General features: G+C 42.3%; 1 protein-coding gene across 1 annotated transcript in view; it reads right to left on the reverse strand.

Annotated features, from left to right (window-relative positions):
- The window catches only part of wwox (WW domain containing oxidoreductase), a 249,186-nt gene that overhangs the window by 45,689 nt on the left and 189,929 nt on the right, over nt 1-13,568 (reverse strand). The gene's annotated exons all lie outside the window — the stretch shown is intronic.

Below are 13,568 nucleotides of genomic sequence, written 5' to 3' on the forward strand. Positions count from 1 at the left end.
CCTAATTGTAATTACAATAACTCCAAATTACATTAATGTTTTTCTATTAAAACAACAGCAAAAAAGATTTGTACTGTCTCACAGAGAAGTGCATTTATTCAGAAACCATAATCACGAATAATTTAGTCGAGATCATGTTTGGATTTATTACAGTTCATCACTGAAGGTTTGATGGCGGGTTAAGTCGCAGTACACAGCTCAAGTGGCTCGTGAATGAACAGACTGTGTTCACAGAACAACGTTTTGAGGCACAAGATCTAGGATTTAATGTGGATAAACAGCCACAACCATTTCAACTGTTCGGGAAGGAATGAAAGGCTCATGGGAGAGAGTGCTGGGCCGACAGAAATAGCTCCTCAACTGAAAAGCTTGCTTGGATTCTCCATTATAGATCACTTTTCACATCATCTTATACTCAGGACCCCGCTGATGACGTCACTGACTGTCGTCAGCCAATGAAATGTGCCGCGTGTTCACATGTGCTTCTGATGGCGTTCCCCATAGCATCAATCCAAGACACAGTGTTGAAATCCACTTCGAAAGAGAGTCTCTCTTTTTCACAATTTCAGAAAGGGTAGCAATAGCAAGCTAGCTGTAGGCCTGTCGCAATAATCAGTAAACCGACTTATCACACAATATATGTACATGACCTCAATCATTTCTGGTGACGCAATATATCGCTCATTATGTTTACATGATAATGAATGTCACCAACATCTTGCCGATCGTGCCGTCATCTTTTCTGTTCCCCGTGACGGAAGTGAAAGCCGGGCTCGGGCAGCTCCTTCATACACAGAGCGGTCAGAAAAAAGGTGAAAAAAGGCATATATAGTGTTTCCCTGACAGCTAAAGACAGTTTGGAAGAATAAGTCCAAATGCACTGGATTTCAAAGCCGCAATCCACAGTTCCAGTGCACATATAAACGTCACGGTGTAAAATGGTGCGCACTAAACCTGTTTCATCAGCAGATATGGCCTGGTGAGGCTTCTGTGTCTGTTCATATGGACATCTGACTGATAAGGGTTTGTGTGTTCAATAGTGTGAACGCTTACTTTACACAGACAAGAAGGACAGGGAGAAATCTGCAAATGGAAAATCATCTTCAGTGCCTTTTGTGCATTTGCAAGTGTGTGTTTTTTTCTACTTTGCACTTCTTCTTTTTTAAGCTTATTTACTATTTATTCAAGGTTTTGTATTTAGGTTGTACTAAAGTATTTAAAGGTTGTTGTCATTAGAAAGTGTGTGTAGGCTTACTTGGAGTATTATGCTGTTATATTATGATTGTATATTAAGTGGCATAAAATGGTCTTAAAATGACAATAATATAGTTTATCGCAATTTCTGGGATAATATATCGCACAACAAAAATAAGTTATTGTTACACAGGCCTAGCTGTGACAGCATCAGATCCCATCCTCTTCTTCACAGCGTTCCCCAAACACACACCTCCTCCAAAACACCGATGACTGAGGTAGAGGTCGGCACATTTTATAGATCAAATGAACATAAGAATGTATTCTGTAATTGTAGTGTTTTTATCTGAACACACACACTCTCTCTCTCTGTGTGTGTGTGTTTCCAGATGCAGAGGTTAAACTGCTGTCAGAGTGTATGGCGCAGCACTGAGCGTGGCATTAGATCACACTCAGTCACAGAAACACTGTAAAGGCAGTCAGGCGTAACAGAGACACATACACACCCGCTGGGCCTACAGAAGCCCTTCAGACCAGACAAAACATGCTTTAGCACTTCTTACACTTACTCCAGCCAACAAACAAACAGTACATCATATCACTATTAAACATTCATTCATGGAGATAGATAAATAAGTCAGTATTTCCAACTGAAACCTTCTTTAACATTCAATGGGGAAGAGATCATTGTGAGCATTTAGAAATAAGTACTATCCAATACAAAAGGAAAGTTTTGGTGCTCTCTGAGACTAAGTCAGGAATGGGTTTCACTCTGCTTTACCGGAGAGGCCTGACAAGCTTGAGGAAGAAGTGCAGCGATAACTGAACTGATAATGTTCTGACAGGTTTAATATATCAGGAAAAGCACATCTGGGATGATCTGGAACGGCTGCTCTAGAAAACAATGCAGTGCTTCCTTCAAAAGATCAACTGAACATCGCATGTTTCCTCCTCAGAGAAGGCAATCGCACAGTCCATTGTGTTGATCTCATGTCCTCGAGTGGGAAAAAATCTTAAATATTATTTATATGAACATGTACCGCAATGTATAACAAAGTGTCATCCATCCATTTCTCCCAAGTGCTAATTCTGGCCTCTATCCAGTGATGCTAACTAAATCAAATGAAGCATTGCATAAAAACAGATGTCTTTTTCCTCTTCATCTCAGTGTTTTTTCCCTAAATGTACTCTACACAAGTACACTAATACAGACGCTTCTAGCTACACAAGCTTGAGTTGTGTGTGAAATTCATTTCACAATGAAACATTCTCATTGCTGCCACAAGGGGAGCTATAGCGGCATTAGCATAAAACTCTAAGGTTCTGTCCCGAATGACATACTAAACACCATGTAGTTAAACCACGATAGTACTCTACTATCTAGTACATTCATTTTCTAAGGTTACTTGTCATCCAGTGTCCGTCAGATAGCCCCTCTCCCCAGTAGCGGTTCTACATTGAATTACACCCTGGGCGAGACCCCCTTCGAGCGCCCCCCAATACCCCCAATATTTTACTTTAGTAAAATAACGTTATGCATCTTTATTTAATAAATGTTTGATATTTGGACTGGAAACAAGACAAAAATACTAAGTAAGAAAAGCATTTTTTTGCAGTGTAATAACTGACCTTGTAACAGTTTTGTTGCAAAGCACAATATGTTTAGTGCTATAGTGTTTGAGTTAAAACCGAATTATTGTTAAGCATTGCAAGAATCATAGCAAAAAGGCTAACAAATAAGAGTTATACCCAACAATTAATATTGCCCCTTCATTCATGACATGGATACCATAATCATACAGAGAAACACATAGTTGCATACCTTTATCTTTCGCTCGTTTCTAAATTGGGCACCTGATGGCTGTGACCTTTCTTGTCCATCTCTTATTTGGCACTCGACATCGACAATCAACAGATTTCCCCTGATCCCCCCCATACCAACTGTCACTCACCAGTCACGACCAGAAGTCAAGACTAAACCAATTCACCTTGGTGGTGGTGACCAAGTAATCGTTTTGTATTACCTATTTTTATTTGCCATTCAGACCATTCAGAAAAACAAAAATGTGCAGGAAATATAGAGGCCTGTATTTATAATATTATGAATGAAATGTGCGGAAATGTGACTGACTTCGATAACTATATGGATCCCCCCCCCTTGTCCGTTCCATTTGAGAGAGACCCAGAGGTGAACTGTCATCCGCGCCCGCGCCTCCGCGCCCCCTCCCCTTTCCCCTTCTCAAACAAACAGCTTCTGTGCACGGCATCTTCTCAGCAAGCAGGGGCGTCTGCAGCTGCAGGGGGCGCAAATTTGGCAATTCCCCACACAGTGAAATGATAGATAATAGAAAACCGCTTTGCGGCGCAGATTTTTTTTTTTCTGCTCGTGCCGGCGGTGCCGCCCCCCCCCCAAAAATGCCACCCCGGGCGATTGCCCGGTTCGCCCGTGCCAAAAACCGCTACTGCCTCTCCCTTCGCTATGTAAGACAAGCTGCGACTTAAGTGTCCAACTTTCCACACTTCATTTGTTCAGATACAAGTGCATCATGTGGGTTTATCTTGTTGGCAACATTACTCGCACAAATACTTTAAAACAGCATAGAATAGTGCATGAACTGGGAAACACTGTATACGTATACAGTCAATTTCTACAGGGGAAACTTGCTGAGAAAGGTATTTCTTACAAACATGTTTATAGCTAGCTAAAGGTTCATTCGTGACATCAATGTGTAGTAGGGGTGTAACGATTCGTTTTAACAACGATTCGATTCGATTCGCGATTCATGGTTGTCGATACGATTCAAGGACGATATTGGTTCATTTAGAACGATCCGATCCGAAACGATTCAGTGACTTGAAATCGATTCAGTAACTTTTTAGCCAAAAATTCTTGTAAGGGAATCAGGTATCAATTAATTATAGATATAAACAAACAAGTAAACAACAATTAATGTAAAATGCATTCACATTTTATTTTAATAAGTAGGACTGAACGATTATGACAAAAATGATAATTGTTGATTATTCCCTTGAAATTGTAATTGTGATTATTAATTACGATTATCACAACATAGAATGATGTTTTGAATAGTTTGGCCATGGGACCCACATTTCCCCATGGTCATCAAGCCGTGACCCACCTTTTTAGGAATTATATAAGCCTATTATAATACATTTGTTTACACAAAAATTGTTGACACACAAGTTCTGTCCCCCTTTACTTAACAAATTTTTTTTTAAGAATATGACAAATACTGATAGACAGTAGGCACTGCGAGGTTAAGCTATTAAATAGCAGTCCCAAACTAGTTTTTGTTAATACAATCTTGGTATGAGCCACCACAGTCATATAAAAATATACAAAACCAGTAAGTGGCATTTTGTTATGGAAACAAACAACAATTAGGCTACCATGGTGATACACAATACTTAGAAGTTGGTAAAGAAACATGGAAACTGCTCCTGATAAATAGCAACACACATGACGTACCAATAACGTAATTTATTGGTATTTTACTTTTATTTCTTAACTTACTAATTTACGACGTTGCATGCTCGTATTTCTTTTGCGCGTTAGTGAAGTGATACAGCGAGCTCCGGCGCATTTGCGCGTGCAATTGAAGAGTGCGCGTTACTGCAGTACAGCGGCTGAGAGACAGGACAGTCCGTTTTTCTGAGGCGAGAGACTTTGCGCTGCTTGTTGTCTTTGCGCTGCTGCTGGCGCGTCACGCATGGCGACGACGACACAGATAGGCAGACTGAATCGAGTAACGTTTAACGCCTTTATCATTAAAAGTGCAAAGAAAAAACATCCATATAAAGTCTAACGTGCTTAAATCCAATGCGCTATTTCCTAGTATCGATACAATCGATTCATTACCTTTTAAAACGATATTAGATCGATATATGTCGTCCGGAAGGCCAACTTGCCGAGCACAGATCGATCCAATTGGATCGTAGGAATATAAATCGATACATCGATGTAGTTGATGAATCGTTACACCCCTAATGTGTAGGCTAACCCAGTAAGCTAATTCACAAAACAAAGTTGCTATATAAGGACTACACCTATCGTACAGTCGGTCAAGCGCGCAAATACACATTATTAAAGTAGTTGTAGACATTATTTAGCAGCTTGTTAGCAACTTAGCTAGCCGTTTTCTAAAAACCCACAGGAAAGTCCTGACGAAACATGCTAATGCTGCGTTTAAGTCCAAGCAATGACGTTTGTACTTGTGTATTTGTGTGAAGCATGTTTCTGGCCTCAGGAACAAACTAAAGCTGCCAACCTAGCTCACCTAACCAACACCAACAACAGGCCGAATCTCATATTCTGTATGTGTTGTATTAGTAACTGCTCTTGTGAACGATGTTAACACGTCCGTTACACTCTCAGTTAGTGTGTGTGTGTGTGTGTGTAGATGTGAGTTTAGCCCTGCTGGTGTTTCTCTGTGCCAGGTTTAATCAGAGTCAGGCTTCTCTCAGTTCTTTTGGCTGTGTTTTTAATCGCCCGGGTCTGAGTCCATCATTTCTACTTCAAACACAGGCTGATCTTCAGTGTTAACTCCACTACAGGGCTCTTATCACCACCGACACGCTGAACACACACTAACCCTCGCCTCCAGACGGAGACGGTGCTGGTTATGAGCTCAGGCAACTAGTCACAGTAACTTCACCATCAGACCAGTTCATTTATATCAAAGCCTTTACTGTGAGTTTTACGCAGAAGAGCTGAAATAGAGAGCGGGAGTCTTTTAAATGAGATATTTCTCAGTTTTGACTGTGCGCCTCAGGACATATTTAGAGAGGGGCTGGTTTGAGACGTCTCATTTACAGGACGATGAGGAGAGATGCTAAAATATAAGCTGTATGGAGCGCTGGGGTGTCTGTGTGTTTGATTAACAACTCCAACAAATAAAAAAAGGGAGAGATTTAGACATTTGGACAAAAACAACAATAAAATCAGATGTCTTACCTATAAGTAGATGGCGGGACAAGGTCCAGGAAAAACAGGGAGGGGGGAGAGAAAAAGGATAAATAATTATAAATATATCCAAAAAGATTCAACAAACATTATTATCATTTATTTAGTGATCATAATAATAATACATATACAGTGCATCCGGAAAGTATTCACATTGCTTCACTTTTTCCACATTTTGTGATGTTACAGCCTTATTCTAAAATGGATTAAATTCATTATTTTCCTCAAAATTCTACAAAAAATACCCCATAATGACAATGTGAAAGAAGTTTGTTTGAAATATTTGCAAATATATATATTAAAAAAAAATACATACATAAGTGTTCACAGCCTTTGCCATGACACTCAAAACTGAGCTCAGATGCCTCCTGTTTCCACTGATCATCCTTGAGATGTTTCTACAACTTGATAGGAGTCCACCTGTGGTAAATTCAGTTGATTGGACATGATTTGGAAAGGCACACACCTGTCTATATAAGGTCCCACAGTTAACAGTGCATGTCAGAGCACAAACCAAGCCATGAAGTCCAAGGAATTGTCTGTAGACCTCCGAGACAGGATTGTATCGAGGCACAGATCTGGGGAACGGTACAGATAAACTTCTGCAGCATTGAAGGTCCCAATGAGCACAGTGGCCTCCATCATCCGTAAATATAAGAAGTTTGGAACCACCAGGACTCTTTCTAGAGCTGGCCGCCCGGCCAAACTGAGCATTCGGGGGAGAAGGGCCTTAGTCAGGGAGGAGACCAAGAACCCGATGGTCACTCTGACAGAGCTCCAGCGTTTCTCTGTGGAGAGAAGAGAACTTTCAAGAAGAACAACTATCTCTGCAGCTCTCCACCAATCAGGCCTGAGAACTTTCAAGAAGAACAACTATCTCTGCAGCTCTCCACCAATCAGGCCTGAGAACCTTCCAGAAGAGCAACCATCTCTGCAGCTCTCCACCAATCAGGCCTGAGAACCTTCCAGAAGAACAACTATCTCTGCAGCTCTCCACCAATCAGGCCTGAGAACCTTCCAGAAGAACAACCATCTCTGCCGCTCTCCACCAATCAGGCCTGAGAACCTTCCAGAAGAACAACTATCTCTGCAGCTCTCCACCAATCAGGCCTGAGAACCTTCCAGAAGAACAACCATCTCTGCAGCTCTCCACCAATCAGGCCTGAGAACCTTCCAGAAGAACAACCATCTCTGCAGCTCTCCACCAATCAGGCCTGAGAACCTTCCAGAAGAACAACTATCTCTGCAGCTCTCCACCAATCAGGCCTGAGAACCTTCCAGAAGAACAACCATCTCTGCCGCTCTCCACCAATCAGGCCTGAGAACCTTCCAGAAGAACAACTATCTCTGCAGCTCTCCACCAATCAGGCTTGAGAACCTTCCAGAAGAACAACCATCTCTGCAGCTCTCCACCAATCAGGCCTGAGAACCTTCCAGAAGAACAACTATCTCTGCAGCTCTCCACCAATCAGGCTTGAGAACCTTCCAGAAGAACAACCATCTCTGCAGCTCTCCACCAATCAGGCCTGAGAACCTTCCAGAAGAACAACCATCTCTGCAGCTCTCCACCAATCAGGCTTGTATGGTAGAGTGGCCAGACGGAAGCCACTCCTCAGTAAAAGGCAGCTGGAGTTTGCCAAAAGGCAGATGACAGCTGCACCTGAAGGATTCTCAGACCATGAGAAACAAAATGCTCTGTTCTGATGAAACCAAGATTGAGCTCTTTGGCCTGAATGGCAAATGGCACCAGGCACCGCTCATCACCTGGCCAATACCATCCCTACAGTGAAGCCTGGTGGTGACAGCATCAGCTGTGGAGATGTTATTCAGCGGCAGGAACTGGGAGACTAGTCAGGATCGAGGGAAAGATGAATGCAGCAATGTACAGAGACATCCTTGATAAAAAACCTGCTCCAGAGCTCTGGACCTCAGACTGGGCCGACGGTTCCTCTTCCAACAGGACTTCCTCTTCCTAAGCACACAGCCAAGATAACAAAGGAGAGACTACGGGCCAACTCTGGGAATGTCCTGGAGTGGCCCAGCCAGAGCCCAGACTTCAGCCGATTGAGCATCTCTGGAGAGATCTGAAAATGGCTGAGCACCGACGCTCTCCATCCAACCTGATGGAGCTTGAGAGGTTCTGCAAAGAAGAATAGGAGAAACTGCCCAAAAATAGGTGTGCCAAGCTTGTAGCTTCATACTCAAAAAGACTTGAGGCTGTAATTGGTGCCAAAAGTGCTTGAACAAAGTATTGAGCAAAGGTTGTGAACACTTATGTACGTGTGATTTTTAGCGTGTTTTATTTTTAATAAATTTGCAAAGATTTCAAACAAACTTATTTCAGGTTGTCATTATGGGGTATTGTTTGTAGAATTCTGAGGAAAATGATGAATTTAATCCATTTTGTAATAAGGCTGTAACATAAAATGTGGAAAAAAGTGAAGTGCTGTGAATGCTTTCCGGATGCACTGTATATATATATATATATATATACACATTTGTTTTATATTTACCACATGCTATTAAATATAGTACCTTAAACTACTGAGATTTTAAAGTCACAAGGGTCAGCTGACCAACTAGAATGGCTTTGAATTATGTGAATGCACTGTAGGGATCCAGTGCAGGTGAAAGCCATCCTGTGTTTCCCATAATGCCGTGCTGAGAGACTGATATGCTTCATTCACTCCTTCACTCTCCACATTGGTTTTGTAAGACAAGAGCAGCTCACAGCAGTGTTTCACATCATCATTCTCCACTAATGCTTCTCCAGCTACACAAACCCAACACACCGACCCGCCAAAAACTACTGCGACTCGTTTCCATGTCTTCAGTGTTTGACTCTGAGCGGGACCACCCTCGAACGCAGAAGTCACAGCGAGGGTCAGAGGGGCGAGCGGACACCCGTCAGTGCGGGACGGGTCACGGCAGGAGCACGGGGAACACAGGCACGGGTGTGAGAGGCTCTGCTGGGCTACTCCTCTGAGAGAGTACCTCCTCATCACACATTTATCACTCCTGCCAGCAGCACTGAGCTGGAATTACTCACGCCTTATCCCACTATCACTGACAGAGAGAGAGAGAGAGAGGAGAGAGAGAGAGAGAGAGAGAGGGAGAGAGGGGGAGAGAGAGAGAGAGAGAGAGAGAGAGAGAGAGAGAGAGAGAGAGAGAGAGAGAGAGAGAGAGAGAGAGAGAGAGAGAGAGAGAGAGAGAGAGAGAGAGAGAGAGAGAGAGGGTGAGAGAGTGAGAGAGAGAGACAGGGAGAGGGGGGGTAGAAGAAGAAGAAAAGTAGGAAGAAGAAGAAGAAGAAGAAGAAGAACAGATTTATACTAATATACAGATTAAAATCAATATGATCGTACCCTAAACGTGGTCAGATATATAGAGAATAAAGAAAATGACCAATAACTGATTCTGAATTCACCGATCATCAGAACGCTGACCTCCGTCTTTGTCTTCTCTTGCTTGGGTCACACACACACACACACACACGCACACACACACACACACACACACACACGCACACACACACACACACATGCACACACGCACACAGCAGTTGTACAGGAGGGAAGCTAAAGACAGATGCCAAAGTTGAAGGACACTGGCCCTGGGCAAAGAGACACTTCAGCAAGACACACACTCACTCACACACACACACACACACACACACACACACACACACACACACGGCTCGGCTGTGGGGCAGCAGTTGGCAGGGTGGCACAGAGCCTGCTTCCCTTAGACGCACACTTCAGTGCTGTTACACACACACATGCACGCACACGCACACGCATACACACACACACACACACACACACACACTCTATCCCCTACCCTTAAACATCACACAGAACTTTCTGCATTTGTACATTTTCAACAGAAAAACATCAAGAATGTGAACTCTGATGCTCCTCACCACACAAGCTCAATGAAACACATTTGGACTGAAATACGTCAGAATGCAATTAATAACACAACATAAGCATGCAAGTGTTGCATAAAATCTATTCCAGTCAGTTTTCTCTTATAAGTGGATTACTCTCAAGAGCAACGGTTAGATCCACTGAGTTCATGAGATGAGTTTGTCAAGCCAAGTCACTTTTATTTCTATAGCGCTTTAAACAACACAGACTGTTTTAAAATGCCCCTATCATGCTACTTTAAAGGCTCCTAATTTTGTTTTGGAGGTTTACATGCATCAAAGGTCTGCTCTGATTGGTCAGATGGCCCAGTCTGTTGTGATTGGTCTACTCTGCTCTGATTGGTCAGATGGCCCAGTCTGTTGTGATTGGTCTACTCTGCTCTGATTGGTCAGATGGCCCAGTCTGTTGTGATTGGTCTACTCTGCTCTGATTGGTCAGATGGCCCAGTCTGTTGTGATTGGTCTACTCTGCTCTGATTGGTCAGATGGCCCAGTCTGTTGTGATTGGTCTACTCTGCTCTGATTGGTCAGATGGCCCAGTCTGTTGTGATTGGTCTACTCTGCTCTGATTGGTCAGATGGCCCAGTCTGTTGTGATTGGTCTACTCTGCTCTGATTGGTCAGATGGCCCAGTCTGTTGTGATTGGTCTACTCTGCTCTGATTGGTCAGATGGCCCAGTCTGTTGTGATTGGTCTACTCTGCTCTGATTGGTCAGATGGCCCAGTCTGTTGTGATTGGTCTACTCTGCTCTGATTGGTCAGATGGCCCAGTCTGTTGTTATTGGTCTACTCTGCTCTGATTGGTCAGATGGCCCAGTCTGTTGTTATTGGTCTACTCTGCTCTGATTGGTCAGATGGCCCAGTCTGTTGTGATTGGTCTACTCTGCTCTGATTGGTCAGATAGTCCAGTCTGTTGTGATTGGTCTGCTCTGCTCTGATTGGTCAGATAGTCCAGTCTGTTGTGATTGGTCTACTCTGCTCTGATTGGTCAGATAGTCCAGTCTGTTGTGATTGGTCTGCTCTGCTCTGATTGGTCAGATAGTCCAGTCTGTTGTGATTGGTCTGCTCTGCTCTGATTGGTCAGATAGTCCAGTCTGTTGTGATTGAAGTATTTAGAAGACAGTAATAACGTGAGTTAGCCGGTAAGCCGGAGACCTTCACAATATAAAACACAAAACTGTATTATGAACACCCGGTAGAAATACTTCATACTTACAGGTTGCTATTTTTTTTTAAGGAGCAATTAAATATGTTACTGCATTACGTATGCAGATCACGGAAGTTAGACTGGAATTACTGACGACTCATTTAGGAGGTTCAGAGTCAATTCTTTCTTTTGGGAGATAATAACTTTATTTATCGTGCACTTTCAACTTTACAACTTTGCAGTCCGTTTACATTCACAGACAGCTATATTACACACTCCATGATGGGTAATGTTCAAACAAGTACGACAGGGGCACTTTAAAGCAGATTTACAGGGATAAATAGGAAAATAATGATTCAGTGATGCAATCAGAACTCAATCCTGCTGTAAAGCAGCTCTAAGACAATAGTGTCATTCAGATGAAATGAGTTCAGCGTCGAAATGAATCATTCATTTGAGTAACATCTTTTCAATGAATCAGGTGATCTGACTGGATTCATGAATTATACTGATTCAGTACTCAAGTACTACTCTTTGTAACATTCACAAGTCCAGTTGAGAAGTAACAAACGATTCGGAAAAGTCCAACTCTTTGGCACAATCCTGGCATCACTTTGTGAATGCATCACTCTTTTGAGTCTGATCTTTTAAACGAATCTGGTAATCTGAACCAGTCTGATTCATGAATTGCACTGATTCGGTTCTCAAGATCAACTCTTATGAACATTCATGAGATCATAAGACAAGAAACAAAGGTATAATTTGTGAATAAAACATTCTTTTTAATAAGTTAATATAATGATATTTTGAATGAATCAGTAAATCTGATTAAAAAAAAGAATGAGTTGTAAGAAATCATGGGTGTGTGCCAAAAATAAGATTTTATTTTTGTGAGAGCCATCCCTAACTATTAGAAGTCGCCTAACTAACTCTCCCAGTAAACCTCATATCATCTACAACACTCATGTTAATCCACATTGTCCAGTTCTGAATGTTTTGTTCTTCTCCTGTGGTCATCAACCTGTTTGCGACTACAGGGACTTTAATACAGGACATGAGACACGGGGAGTATTTCTAAAGAGTGAACGCTGTGCAAATCTACACGCTGTATTCAGACGGCGCCATAAAGAGAGAGCGGAGAGAGAAGGAGAGTTTGAAAGAGAGAGCGAGTGTGAGACAACGAGGTAATAACAAATGTCCCATTGTGTGCGGCTGTGCTGTGATTTATGTAAGGTGTGGCTGGATGAGGGAGATAATGCCAAGCGAAATGCTTCATTTCATAAATCTATTCCAAAGGCCTCTGTTCTCCCCTACACACACACACACACACCTCAGTCTCACCTGCTATTGACATCATAACAAGTGCTCTCTGTTCACTGCTAAGTAATGATGCAGTATCACAGGAACTAGGGCTCGAATCGGGCTCTCTGGGGCCCACACACACACACACAAACACACTCATGCACTCTCACACACACACACACACACACACACACACACACACACACACACACACATATACATACATTTGTGTGTATATATATATATATATACATATACAGGGAAACTTGTATAAGCAAAAAGCCGCCACATAATCAACAAACACTCAATTACCCAGTGTCCTTTGCTCCCTCTGATATTAATAACACATGCTTCTGGCCTCCGCGCACCGCTACAGGCTATTAAACGCGTCGCTGCAGAGGAGAAACAGAACAAACAGGGAAAATGGCAACATGAGAGATGTGGAAATAATTCCAATCTCCATTCCAAAGCTAAATGCAGGTGATCCCAGACGCTGGGCAGGTGGGAAATTAGTTTGCTCCACCGAGACTTCAGGTAATGGAGGCGAATGAGATTCCCACACACACCCCAGCCAACATGAAATAATAATGTCTGGAAAAATATAACAGGCTGCATTTCCATTTGCTCTGTTTAGAAGTGATGCATCTCTTTTGAGTGGCTCTACCACGCAAGAAATGTGTTTGGGTGTGTTTTTCCCCAACATACAACTGAAGATCAAGGAGAAATTATACAGGATGAAATCTGGATCCATAGCCGGCAACAGGAAATATATATAGTGCAGGTTTTTTGTTTTTTGTTTTTGCGATAAATGTTTTTAAGGCTTTTTTTGTTTTTTGAGATCAGGAATGAGGGTTCTGTCCTATTTCCTACATTCTCAAAATAATTGTTGTCCAATCTTGTCTCTTTACTCTAGTTGTTTTCAACACAAATGGTGTCATCTGGTGTTTCATTATGCCAGAAGTAAGGATTTAACATGATGGACAGCAAAAGAAAGAATATTTATAAAAGCAGGAAAAG

This window comes from Rutilus rutilus, assembly GCF_951802725.1.
Source record: "Rutilus rutilus genome assembly, chromosome: 23".
Classification (NCBI taxonomy): domain Eukaryota; kingdom Metazoa; phylum Chordata; class Actinopteri; order Cypriniformes; family Leuciscidae; genus Rutilus; species Rutilus rutilus.